This window comes from Heloderma suspectum, chromosome 1, assembly GCF_057233095.1.
Source record: "Heloderma suspectum isolate Gila_16-S chromosome 1, 16-S_ref, whole genome shotgun sequence".
In the NCBI taxonomy this organism is placed as follows: Eukaryota; Metazoa; Chordata; class Lepidosauria; order Squamata; family Helodermatidae; genus Heloderma; species Heloderma suspectum.
This window is the reverse complement of record NC_139458.1, coordinates 56511957-56524348: the sequence shown is the minus strand read 5'-3', so window position 1 is coordinate 56524348 and position 12392 is coordinate 56511957. Positions and strand designations below refer to the sequence as shown.

Here is a 12392-nt window from a genome sequence, read left to right as displayed (position 1 = left end):
CTGTGCTCGCAAGAGCAGCATGGAGCAGCCAAAAAAGGGGCGTTCCTGCGGGCAGGGTGGGGACTGCGGAATCACCATTACGACACTTATTATGCACCATCTAGCTTTCCCCCACCCTCCATGGCATCCCATTCAGATAGCCGAAATTGGCCATCTAGCTGCAAATGCAGGGTGGCTGGAGCATGGCGGAGAAGATCCCCTTTGTGCTCCACCTGCTCTGCATTGGACAGTTGGCCGCCTCCGAGTTCGGAGGTGGCCGACTATCCCCATAGGGTTGCACCCTCCAACCTATGCATCTCCTGAACATCCAAGCTGCATCTTCAGCTAAGTTTCCCAATACAAAAGAAATTCGGTAAACGAACAAGATGTCCAGACTTTCAAGGAACAGCAGAACAGCCATTTCTCAGGACCAAAAACCCTTATATCTTTACCCTATGCACACTATTAAGCAATAAACCCATTTGCCAGATGCACCATTAATTTCAGTAAGACTTGTTTCCAGTAACAAGGACTTTGGCTATTCTCTATCTCTTCCAGATTCTGCAGCCAGTGTGATCCAAATTTGGTGCTAGGAAAGCCAGTTGGTGCCGTCAGAGTAAACTATTCAGATTAAGGGGAGATGCCGATGGGCAATATCTAATGGGGTGCTTATACCCCCGCTGTTTCTTTGCCACCCCCCCCCCCGATTCCATTGCACAAGAGGTGGGTCCCACCAAATGCATTACACAAGTGGGACCTATGGGAAGCCATGAATGAGAAGAAATGTTTGTTTCTGGAAGGAGGCAGGTCAGCGGAGCTTCTTTATGCAAGCTATGCCAACCTGCCTCCTTCCAGAAACAAGCATTTCCACTCAATTCAGGTTTCCCCAAGGTGCTAAAGCCCCATTGTGCAAGCAGTGGGGACACCTGAGCAACACAATTGGCAGAGCAGAAGAGAATCAGCAGGGGCAAAAGCACACCATTACATTCTGCCCTATATTTTTCCATCATCAGTTTTTTCCTGATTTAAAGTTTTGGGTGTTGAAATAATTTGGATGGGAGCAGGGCAAAGACTGAGGGAGTTGAAGATATGGGTATGGGTGGGTACACTAGAAAGTTGCTTTTTGTTGAAGATGAAGACTGAGATTTGCAAGACATTAGGTTCTACATTGTATAACAATTTCATAGCCGCGTGGTATATGCTTAGAGGTATGTATAAGCCCTGGCTTACCAATGTACTACAGAAATTTAAGGTGTTATGGTAATCTAACTGATGTGAATAAACATACATCCATGTGTAACCAACCTTGAATACTGTATTTTTCTGTTCATCCCATTCTGCCCCACATCTGTAGTTATGGAATTCTGGAACGCTTTACTTCTTCTGAAAAGGCTTTATTCTGCTTTCATCGAAGAAGGGAAATCATATTTGGCTTTGATTTGTGTAAATAAAGACAGACTTAGAAAAATTTCTGCTGAGAACCAGAAAGAAGTTCCAAAAGAAATGTCTTCTCTCCTTTAAGAATTTGCTTGGAAAGCTGATGTGGATCATATTCCCAGTGCATTTGTAGATCTCAGATTTCACAAAACAGCCTGCAATAAGGCACACAAATGCTAACAAAATGCACTTGGGGATTTATATATTTATTTTTTAAGCTACCAATTTTGTAGATTCAGATTTTACATTTGTGTTTATGTATGTAGAGTATGTACGTGTGTGCGTGCGCGCACGCGCGCGCATTGTGAATACGAATAAAGCTTAAATATGAATAAAGCATAAAGCTTAGCTCCAAAAAACATGGAACTTAGCCCTACATACTAATTTCACTATGTGCATTGAAGACATTTTGCCCTGAAGGCAATTGTTTTGTTAGTAAATCAGGCCTTTCTTCTTTGGTTCTTTTCTGTGGGCCTTTTTTCCCCCTGAAATGTGTGTTTCAGGGGAAAAAATGGACTTGGTACCTCTAGAGACTTCAATCAAAGACTAGTTCTCCTCTCAGTGCATGCATATTGTTGCCTCTCGTTTCAGCAGGTGCTGTTCCTTCCATCTCTACATGAAATCTAGCCCCCAATGTTCCACTTCACTGAGAGCACTAAATGCAGAATAATCTGGGGCCTTTTTCAAGAGACTGACTCACATATTGTGCATTCTCGTGTGCTTCCTTTTCGAAAGGACATGCACTAGGTAGTTATAATTTGCGATTCACAGCAGGTTAAATTGCTCAGATCCCCAAAGGATTTTCATTGGTTTTCCATGGATAAAGGAATTGCACCGTTGCAAACCTGTTGAATCCATTGTTCTAACTTATAAAAGCATTAATGCCATCAGAACTCTTCACAGCAACGGTATTTAGAATTCACAAACTCATAATGGTTTATTCCCCCCCAAAAAAAATTGTTGTAGTTTCACGGTCTGTGCTAACTCAAACACGTTTTTATCCATTAAACAAATGGCGGTTGTTCAAACTGTCTGCAAAAATGGGGCTGTGTCTTCGAGCCAGATTTAAATGTCATGATACATTAAAACTCAATGAATAAAGAAACTTCAGGTTTTTCATTACAATTTGGGAGTTATTTAGGGTGATAGGGGTCATTATTGTTATAAATTGTTGGTATGATTAGGAGCTGTGAGATTGGTTCCTCAGAATAAGAAATACAAAACAGTTCCTGTTGGTAGGAAAGCTTTTTAGTGACACTGAATTCTTTACCAGGAAAATGGAAGAAAACAGCTGATGAGGATTTCTGTATAGTTCAAAAAGTTGCCTATGCTTACATAATCATAATTTACAAAAACATAACACTTTCCTTTTTTATATCTTCTTATTAATTATTATATTTCCAGGACAACTATAAAGCAGCTACTTTGTAAAATTTGAAATATAAATATCTGCAATATAAAGTTCTTAGTTTAAAATATATACATTTAAAGGATTTCAAGTAACTTATTTCTTGAAAAAAATACTTCTTAAAACTGTCAATGTGTTATGTGATTTACAGCCTTGGGAAAAAAAATAACATAGAAGTCATAACTTTGCGGGTTTTGTGATGCATGAAGATCAGATTTTTTAATGTTGGTTAATGCTTTACTAATTAAAGTGTGCATGTTAATTAAAGCAGAGGCTAATGTTAATTACCTATATTAATGGAATCTCATGTAGCACCTGCCTGAAGCAATGGGTTCAATTTTCAAAATATCTCAATTAAGGCTGAAACTTTTGATTTGCATCTAGTAGGGTTTCAATTAACTGCATTGCAAACTTAAATAACACACTTAAAGGCATAATATCACAAATCACATGCAGCACTGCAGAATTGGTTGGTTCAATTAGTGAGTAGGGCTGTGAAAGCTTTCACAGTCAGTAGGTGAAGGCCATAATACTGGCATGTGAATATAATCTAGGTCTGTAGCCATCTCAATGGCTGTTTAAAGAGGATGTTAAATATTTCATTGGCGTTGATGGTGATGAAAGCTCTATCACATATATAGCAATGTACGAAATTTAATGGGGGAGAATAAAATCAATGGACCTTATTTTCACATAAAAGTATATAGGATTGGGGTGCCAAGTCATTCATCAATTCACAAAGCTGGATTTTTGACAAAGAGATCTATGCCCCAGTTTTTCTTTTAGTGAAGCTAAAGGTGTGATCATATTCTAGATCAGACCTGTATAACATAAGACCCATGGGGTGATGTCTCTGATAAATGTGGTCCACTGGGAGAATTCCAAATACTGATTTGTTTGTGGCCCTTTCACATCACATATCTTTGTGGGAACAACGAAGGCCCACCAAGACCATCAAAAGTGGATGGTGGGGATAGGAGATTATCTTGCGTTTGCATTGCTCCTCCTCTCCCTGGCTTCAGAGGCATGTGATGACATTGACACCAGTTTAGCCAGCAGATACACTGCAGATCTGCAGCAGAGGGTGCTTTGATTTGTGAATTGCTGAGAAAATGAAAACAATGGCTTGGATCTACACTTGCCCCTCTGTGAAGAGAAGGGCATCTTCTGTTCACAGAGGCATTCAGGATCCAGCAGAGACTGCCCGCTAGGGGAAGGGGCAGTGTGGCAATTAATTTTAGTCAATTTCTCCTCCCTGCAGCCCCAGTACCACTTCCCATGGTGTTCTAGAGGTTCCCCCCCCCAAACTCTCTGGGGGAGATTTTAAGGGGCGGGGCAGGGTGCAGGAGGGAGGAAAAACTGGTGAAAATTGGCTCCTTCCTACATACAGGAGCATCCAGTTCATGGAATTGCAGTGCAGACAACTCTGGAGCCAGGACAGTGTGTCTTGTTGCCACCATGCACAAGGAGGAAGCACTGAAAAAAGAGGGGAACGCTGAAGGAGGAAAAAAGGGAGGGCGTGAGAAATGACTGTGCAGGGGGACCTGGGGTTGTGGAAAAAGAAAAAGAGGGAAGCCTGGACTGTAGCAGAGAGGGAGAACTACTGGATGCAGAGAACAAAAGAAAGGGATACATGAGCAAAGGGAGCGTACATCTGTATTACTGCAAAAAGCGCATGTGTTATAGAATGCGGTGAGAGAAGAGATGGGGTTCTACAGAGTGGGGAGGAAGGAGGCAGTTAAGAGACAGTGCATAAGAGAGAAGACAGAGTCCACTATGCAGTGCAAAGAGAAAAGCCCTTCATGTGATTGTTGGGCCAGAGCACTGTGATTTTGTCATAGGAGGGGGAGGCAAGTATAAATGCTTATTTATTTATTTAAAATATTTCATGGTCGCCTTTCAGGCCAAGAGCCCTCCCAAGGTGGCATTCAATCAACTTCTTTTTTTAAAGCTGTAGTTTAACAGGAGTGATTAGCAAAGCAAATACCAGACAAGCATATCTTCAGAGACTTGCGTGATCACTGGCCTCTTTCATTCATTGCTTGCCCCATTCATTTCCAAAGAGGAGGTCAGTACAAAGTGATGCGCAACAAAGCTCCAGTGCCCGTAAATGTTTGCCAGCACTGGGCAATTTTCTTTATGTTTTGCTCAAATAACGTTGCTTCAAAGACACGACCTCAGCAATTCACTCAGAAGAGCAACAAGGTATGGCCCAGGTGGCATCTTCCCTGGTACCTTGGCATATTGGTGTACGTCTGATCTTTGCCCCATTCATGCATGAATTTCATGAAGGGGCAACATATGTAGAAAGGAGTGTCAGGACCACTGGCCCCATCCTCAAGGTCATGCAGCTCCTTGGCCCCAGCCCTGACGTCCATGATTTAAGCATGTATGCCTCTAGGGGAAAACCTATGTATGCGGAGTTCAACACCCATCAGTGTTCTTCTGCAGGCAGGCACACCTAACATGTAAATGTCAGGGATATGGCTGAGGAGCTGTGCTCCACAGCCCCTTTCTACAGATGATGCTCGCTGATGTTATCCATGCATGAAAGGGACTCTTCTGATCAAGTGGTACAAAATAAGAGCAACATGCTTCAGGGGAAATCTAGCATTCATGTGGAAGTGTGCTTGCACAGTTCTATATATTGGGTGTGGGGGGTGGGATGGGCGAATGTCAGCAGGAAGGAATCTGATCTACAGAGACGTCCATGCAAGTGATGTTGGGAAGGGTGGAGTCGGGAGGGGGGGAGGACTGGATTCCCTGAAGAACAGGTACCAAAATACAGTAATAAACAGTATAAACGCTTCAATTATGCTCCTCTCAGTTTAAATGTCACCTTGACATTCTGAACACTGTTCATTGCTGCTTCCTAGAATTGCAAGTTCCAAAGCCCAAGGGAGTAAAAGGCAGTGCCCCTTTACCCATATGCAGAGCAAAGCACTGGCAGTGGCCCTCGGGCTACCAGGCAGGAGTCTTCTCCCAGCTGTACCTGGAGATGCCAGGGATTGAACCTGGGAAATTTCAAATTGTGCAGATGGCTGATTCACATGACTTTCCCAATTCCAGAGGCGGGAAGAGGATGCATGGATCAGCAATCCTCTGGCGCCCCATTCAAGCATTATGAACCTGAATAGGACAAACACGTGAGAAGAAGGAGCACTCCAGTCTCCCTTCTCTCCTCAGTCCCATTTGTTGGAGGGTGTCAGACAGTCTGAAAATGACGGCGTCCCCTATCCATAGAGGCTTTCCATATGAACAAGAATGCGGATTTTCCAGAAGTCCTGATTCACCCCAACTCAAGGGGCCTTGATGTAATTGGCGCAGAATGGTAGGTGGCAGTATTGCAACTGAAACTCTCCCCACGACCTGAGTTCGATCCCACCGGAACCTGGGTCTGAGGTAGCCAGCTCAGGTTGTCTTAGGGATGGCAGAGAATTCTGCCACAGATCTCGGTGAGGCCGAATGCCAGTGCATTCGGCCCCCCGAAATCTGTGGCGGAATGGCCTGCCACCCTCCCGCCCCCCTGAGGACCCCCCCCGGGACGAGACTTACCTGGGGTGGATCTTCTGGGCGGCAGCGGCGGCTCCGGCGGCAGCTCCGGCGGCGGCGGCTGGTCTTCCGACCGGCTGCCACCGCCACCATTTGCAGACTTGTGGTTTGTTTTTGTTTTTGTTTTTCAAGACGTGATAGGCTAGGTAAAGATTTACGTAGCCTATCATGGCTGGGTAAAAAAACAACAACAACAACCTGCGTACACAAATGGCGGTGGCTATGGCTGCCGCCATTTGCGTTCCTTATTTTTGGTGTCTTAGTCTACGTAAATATTTACGTAGACTAAGACGGCGAAAATAAGGGGAATGCAAATAGCGTAGCGGGCGCTATTTGCGTCCCTTTTTGATTCGCCGTTTTAGCCTACGTAAATATTTACGTAGGCTAAAACGGCGAATCAAAAAGGGACACAAATAACGCCCGCTACGCTATTTGCGTTCCCCTTTATTTTCGCCGTCATAGTCTACGTAAATATTTACGTAGACTAAGACGGCCAAAAATAAGGAACGCAAATGGTGGCAGCCATAGCTGCCGCCATTTGCGTATGCGGTTTTTGTGGTTTTTTTACCCAGAGCCCTCCGTGGCCGGGAATCCGGTTGCGGACGGCTCTGGCCTGGGCCTGGCTGGCTTCTCCGCGGAGCTGCCGTGGAGCACAGCCGGCCATCGAGGATTCCGGGGGGGAGGAACGGAGCGTCTCCCCCCCCGTCGAGGATTCCAGGGGGAGGGACGGAACGCCTCTCCCCCATAAACATAATCCGCGGAAAGGTAAGTACATGTCGTACATCCCTAGGTTGACTCAGCCTTCCATCCTTCCGAGGTCGGTAAAATGAGTACCCAGCTTGCTGTGGGAAAGGTAGACACGACTGGGGAAGGCAGTGTCAAACCACCCCGCTACAGTCTGCCATGAAAATGCCAGCACAAGCGGCATCCCTCTAGGAGTCAAGCAATGATTCAGTGCTTGCACAGGAGGAACCTTTCCTTTCCTTTCCTGCTCATGATGATGGGTTCCAGATGGGTTTCCTGCTCCTCTGCTTCCAGTGCCACTAGTCTAGCAGATCTGACCGGCCTCTCCTCATCTCAGTTGGAGTCAGAGCTCAGACTGCTGCTCAGGGTGGGCATCCTGACATGTAGCATTCCACACTAGAGCTGTGCGCAAAGGGCCTCTTGAAATTCTCCACCTTACTTGTGGGCAGAGAAGTTCGGGAGACAATTTCACCAAATTTCTCCAGGGGAAGGAGAAATTCTCAACTGTTTCTCCCAGGTAGGGCTCCCCACTGGCAGGGCTTGTAGCAGAACTTCTTTCTCTTTTGTTAAGTGTTTTTTTGGGGAGTGGGGTCGTGCTGCAACAGCATCAACTGTCTTGGCAGGCTGGCCGCCAATTTGCATCCACCACAATGCAGGTGGGGGCAGCGTTGTGTCTCGCTCCAGGTGGAGTTAGTGCTTGAGGTGGAGTTAGTGCTCTACCAAAATCTATCCTCCAATTCCCTGAGAGTTTTCTCCCCTTATGAAAGAGGCTTCCATTGTTCTGCCTCATTCAGAATATTTTATAATTTATTTTTTGAGCTTACAGCCTCCCAGGCTGCTTGCACGTCCTGATCAGAAAAAGCCCTATGGGAAGAATTACCCCATGGTGCCTTAAACTGAGCTTTAATTGAAGTGTAGGAACCTGATGAGGCTACAGGCTGCCAAAGAGATGATTGCACAATGAAAAATAGGACACTTGTGATCACTCCTCGGCCACCTCCTAAGTAAGATGTGCCTAAGAAAACTCAACCCATGACAATTTCTTCACCATTGAATTTCTTTTCAAAAGAAATCAAATGGTCTTCTATCAAATTGAATGAGAATGGTTGGAAAAAATGTGGGAGAAATTTTCAGCTCAACACTATTCCATAGTGCAAACATTAATTCATGTCTGTTTCTGTAGAATGGTGCAAAGTATCTCAAACTGTGTATAAAAGATTCTCATCTGAACCCTGTTTACATATTATAATTGCAAGTAAGCTCTACATGCAAGGAGGGGAGTGAGAATGAGGCGCTAGCTCTGCCTACTCTATTGTCACTCTTTGTCAACCTCTATGCCTGGAGGGCAAGTGTGTTCAGCAGAACCCAGGGCTAAATCTGATTACTGAGCAGGGCTCAGGCCATTTCACATTATTCTTCTGTGTATATATGATATGATGTTACCTGTGAAGCTACAATACAAGTAGCTTTGAGGATACCCTGTGCCATCTAGATAGCTTTGTAGATAGTGCTGGGGTGGGGTCAGTAGTCATGGGTCCATGTTGGTACCACTGACATCGGGAAATGTAGTTGTGAGGTCCTAGAAGCCAAATTTAGGTTGCTTGGTAGGAGGTTGAAATCAATGACCATCAAGTAGGAATGTATGCTAAAATGTATACCACAGATTAGGAAAAGCAGCACCAAGTCCAAGAAGTCACCAGTAGGGGTGTACGAACCCCACTCACCTTCATCCGCTGGGGTGTGTGATCTGATCCTCCCCCTGAAATCCTCCCTGGCCAGCTCCACTCCACGGCGAGCCTGCGGAGCCGCTGGCTAGGGCCAGCTGCTGCTGGACTTCTGGCTGCAGCTGGTCTACGGACACAAATGGCGTCCGGCATAGCGGACGCCATTTGCATGCATCCCTTTTGCCGTGATAGGCTACGTAAAGATTTACATAGCCTATCACGGCAAAAGGGAAGGGCGCAAATGGCTACGCCGGACACCATTTTGTATCCGCACAGGGGCAGAGGACAGACCGGACCCGGTGGTGCCAGGTAGGATCTGGCTGGGTTGGACTTCCTGGAGTGGTGGGGTGGGGTGGTCCATTCCACCAAGGACTCCGGGGCAGGGGGATTCTAAGAATCCGGCCTCATTGGAGTCCGTGGCAGAATTCTCCACCATCCCTAGTCACCAGCATGGTTAATGATTAGGGTCAAGGAAACTATTAGCGAAAAGAAGGCTTCCTACAGAAAATGGAAATCTTGCCCAAATGCGGAGAACTAAAGGGAGCACAAACTTGCACAAAGGAGATGCAAACAGACAATAAGAGATGCAAAGAATCTCCTGGCGCCTACATTGTACTCCTTTCGGCGCCAGGTGAAGACCTTTTTATTTTCCCAGGCATTTTAGCTTTCTAAATTTTTATCTTTGCTGTTTTAAATCTGTATTTTAAACTCCTGTACTGCTGCTAGGTTTTATTGTGGTTGTATTGTTATATTGTGGTTTTAATGTTCTATATATTTTAAATTGTTTTATTGTGTGTTGTTTGGTTTTAGTTTTTGTGAACCGCCCAGAGAGCTTCGGCTATTGGGCGGTATAGAAATAAATAAATAAATAAATAAATAAAATAAGAAGCATTTTGAAGAGCATATTGCTAACAACATCAAGGCAAATTATAAAGAATTCTTTAAATATATCAGAAGCAGGAAACAAGCTAGGGAGGCAGTTCGACCGTTAGTTGACAATGGGGTTAAAGGAGTACTAAAGGAGGACAAGGAGATTGTGGAAAAGCTGAATGAATTCTTTTAATCTGTCTTCACTGCAGTAGGACAGATACCTATGTGTGAATTGATGTTTTCAGGAAAAGATTCTGAGGAACTGAGGCAAATAGTGGTAACAAAAGATGAAGTTCTGAACTTTATTGACAAATTGAAAGTTAATAAATCAGCAGGGCCAGATGGTATCCACCCTAGAGTTCTTAAAGAGCTCAAATATGACATTTCTTATATTCTAACAAAGATATGTAACATGTCCCTAAGATCAGCCTCTGTACCAGAGGACTGGAGAATGGCCAATGTAACTCCACTTTTCAAAAAGTGATCCAGAGGGGATTTAGGAAGTTACAGGCCATTTAGCTTAATGTCTGTTCCAGTTAAATTGGTTTAAAACATTATTCAAGATAAAATTAGTACACATATAGAAGGACAAGCCTTGCTGAAAAATCATCAACATTGCTTCCACAAATGTAAGTCCTGTCTCACTAGCCATTAGAGTTCTTTGTCAGTAAACATGTGGACAGGGGTGATCTGGTAGACATTGTTTACTTAGACTTCCAAATGGCTTTTGACAAAGTCCCACACCAAGAACTCCTGACAAAACTTAGCAGTCAAGGAATAAGAGGAAATGCCCTCTTATGGATCAGTAACTGCTTAAAGAACAGAAAGCAGAGAGTAAGAAAAAATGGTAAATTCTCTCAATGGAGGGATGTAAACAGTGGGGTCCCAGAGGGATCTATATTGGGACCACTGCTTTTCAACTTGTTCATAAATGATATGGAATTAGGAGTGAGCAGTGAGGTGGCCAAGTTTGCTGATAACACCAAATTATTTATGGTAGTTAAAACAAATAAGGAGTGCCGCCAGCAGCACCAGACAGGCCGCTTAACAAGATCAGCCTCAGATGGCCTTCTCTCTAGGAATGGCGGAGAATTTCTCCCCGAAACTTCGGGGGGCCGAGCGCCAACATGTTCGGCCCCCCAAACAAGTTTCGGGGAGAAATTCTCCGCACCCCCCCCGCACCCACCCCGGGACGGGACTTAGCTTTCCCGAATGTCCCTCCCGGCGGCGAGTCCAGCCGGCGGTTCGTCGGGTCTTCGTCCGGGGCGGGAGCAGCAGCAGGTCTTTCGACCGGCTGCCGCCGCCGCCATTCCAATAAAAGAAAAAAAAAACAACGCCGCCGTGATAGGCTACGTGACGATTAACGTAGCCTATCATGGCTAGATTTGCAAAATCAGCCGTGATAGGCTATGTAAATCGTCACGTAGCCTATCACGGGTGACTTTAAAAAAAAAAGCGCGTACGGATAATGGCGGCCCCCATAGGGAGCCGCCATTCACGTTCCTTATTTGGTTGCTGTAGTCTACGTAAAGATTACGTAGACTACAGCGACCAAATAAGGAACGCGAATGGCGGCTCCCTATGGGGGCCGCCATTTGCGTATGCGCTTTTTTTGGTTGTTTTTAAGTCACCCGTTATAGGCTACGTGACGATTTACGTAGCCTATCACGGCTGACTTTGCAGATCTAGCCGTGATAGGCTACGTTCATCGTCACGTAGCCTATCATGGGGGCATTGTTTTTTTTTTTTACTTTTAATTTCGCGGCCAGGCAAGGCGCCTCCTCCCTGGCCTGAATTTCGGCCGGGTGAGGTGGGAAGCCTCCCCCCCTGGCCTGAACTTCGCGAGGAGAGCAGCAAAGCGCCTCCCGCCCACCGCGAAAAGCTGCGAGACCAGGTAAGTGACTTTCGTGCACCCCTACTTCTCTCTGTCCCGTCAGCGAGGACAGCTAGACTGGTGGGGATGAGGGAGAGGGCCTTTTCTGTGGTGGCCCCCACTTTGTGGAACTCCCTCCCTAGGGAACTCTGTCATGCCCACTCTTTAATGAGCTTCCGTCATGCATTAAAAACATGGTTGTTCAGGCAGGCATTTGGGGTGGGTTAGGGTATTTTAGAAAATGTTTTTATGGTAGAATTTTATTGTTTTAAACTGTTTTATTGTATGTTGTACATCGCCCAGAGTGGCTGGGTGACCAGCCAGATGGGCGATTAATACATTTAATAAAAAATAAATAAATAAATAAATAAATAAATGGGATTGCAAAGAGCTCCAAAAGGATCTCTTCAAACTGGGAGAATGAGCATCAAAATGGCAAATGCAGTTCAATGTAAGCAAGTGTAAAGTGAGGCACGTTGTGGGAAAAAAAATACCAACTTCAAGTATAGCCTGATGGGATCTGAGCTAGCAGTTTCCAACCAAGAAAGAGATCCTGGGGTTGTGGTGAACAGCTCAGTGAAAATGTCAACCCAGTGTGCAACTACAGTGAAAAAGGCAAATTCCATGTTAGACATAATTAGGAAAGGAATCAAAAACAAAACTGCCAAGGTCTTACTGCCCTGATATAAATCTATGATGTGACCACACTTAGAATACTGTGTACAGTTCTGGCCATCACACTTAAAAAAGGATATTGTAGAGTTGGAAGAAGTGCAGAAAAGGGCAACTAAAATGATCAGGGGGC

The 12392-nt window shown here is 45.0% G+C and overlaps 1 protein-coding gene across 1 annotated transcript in view; it reads left to right on the top strand.

The window, feature by feature from the left end:
• Nucleotides 1-12392, top strand: part of AKAP6 (A-kinase anchoring protein 6) — a 332898-nt gene that overhangs the window by 166936 nt on the left and 153570 nt on the right. The gene's annotated exons all lie outside the window — the stretch shown is intronic.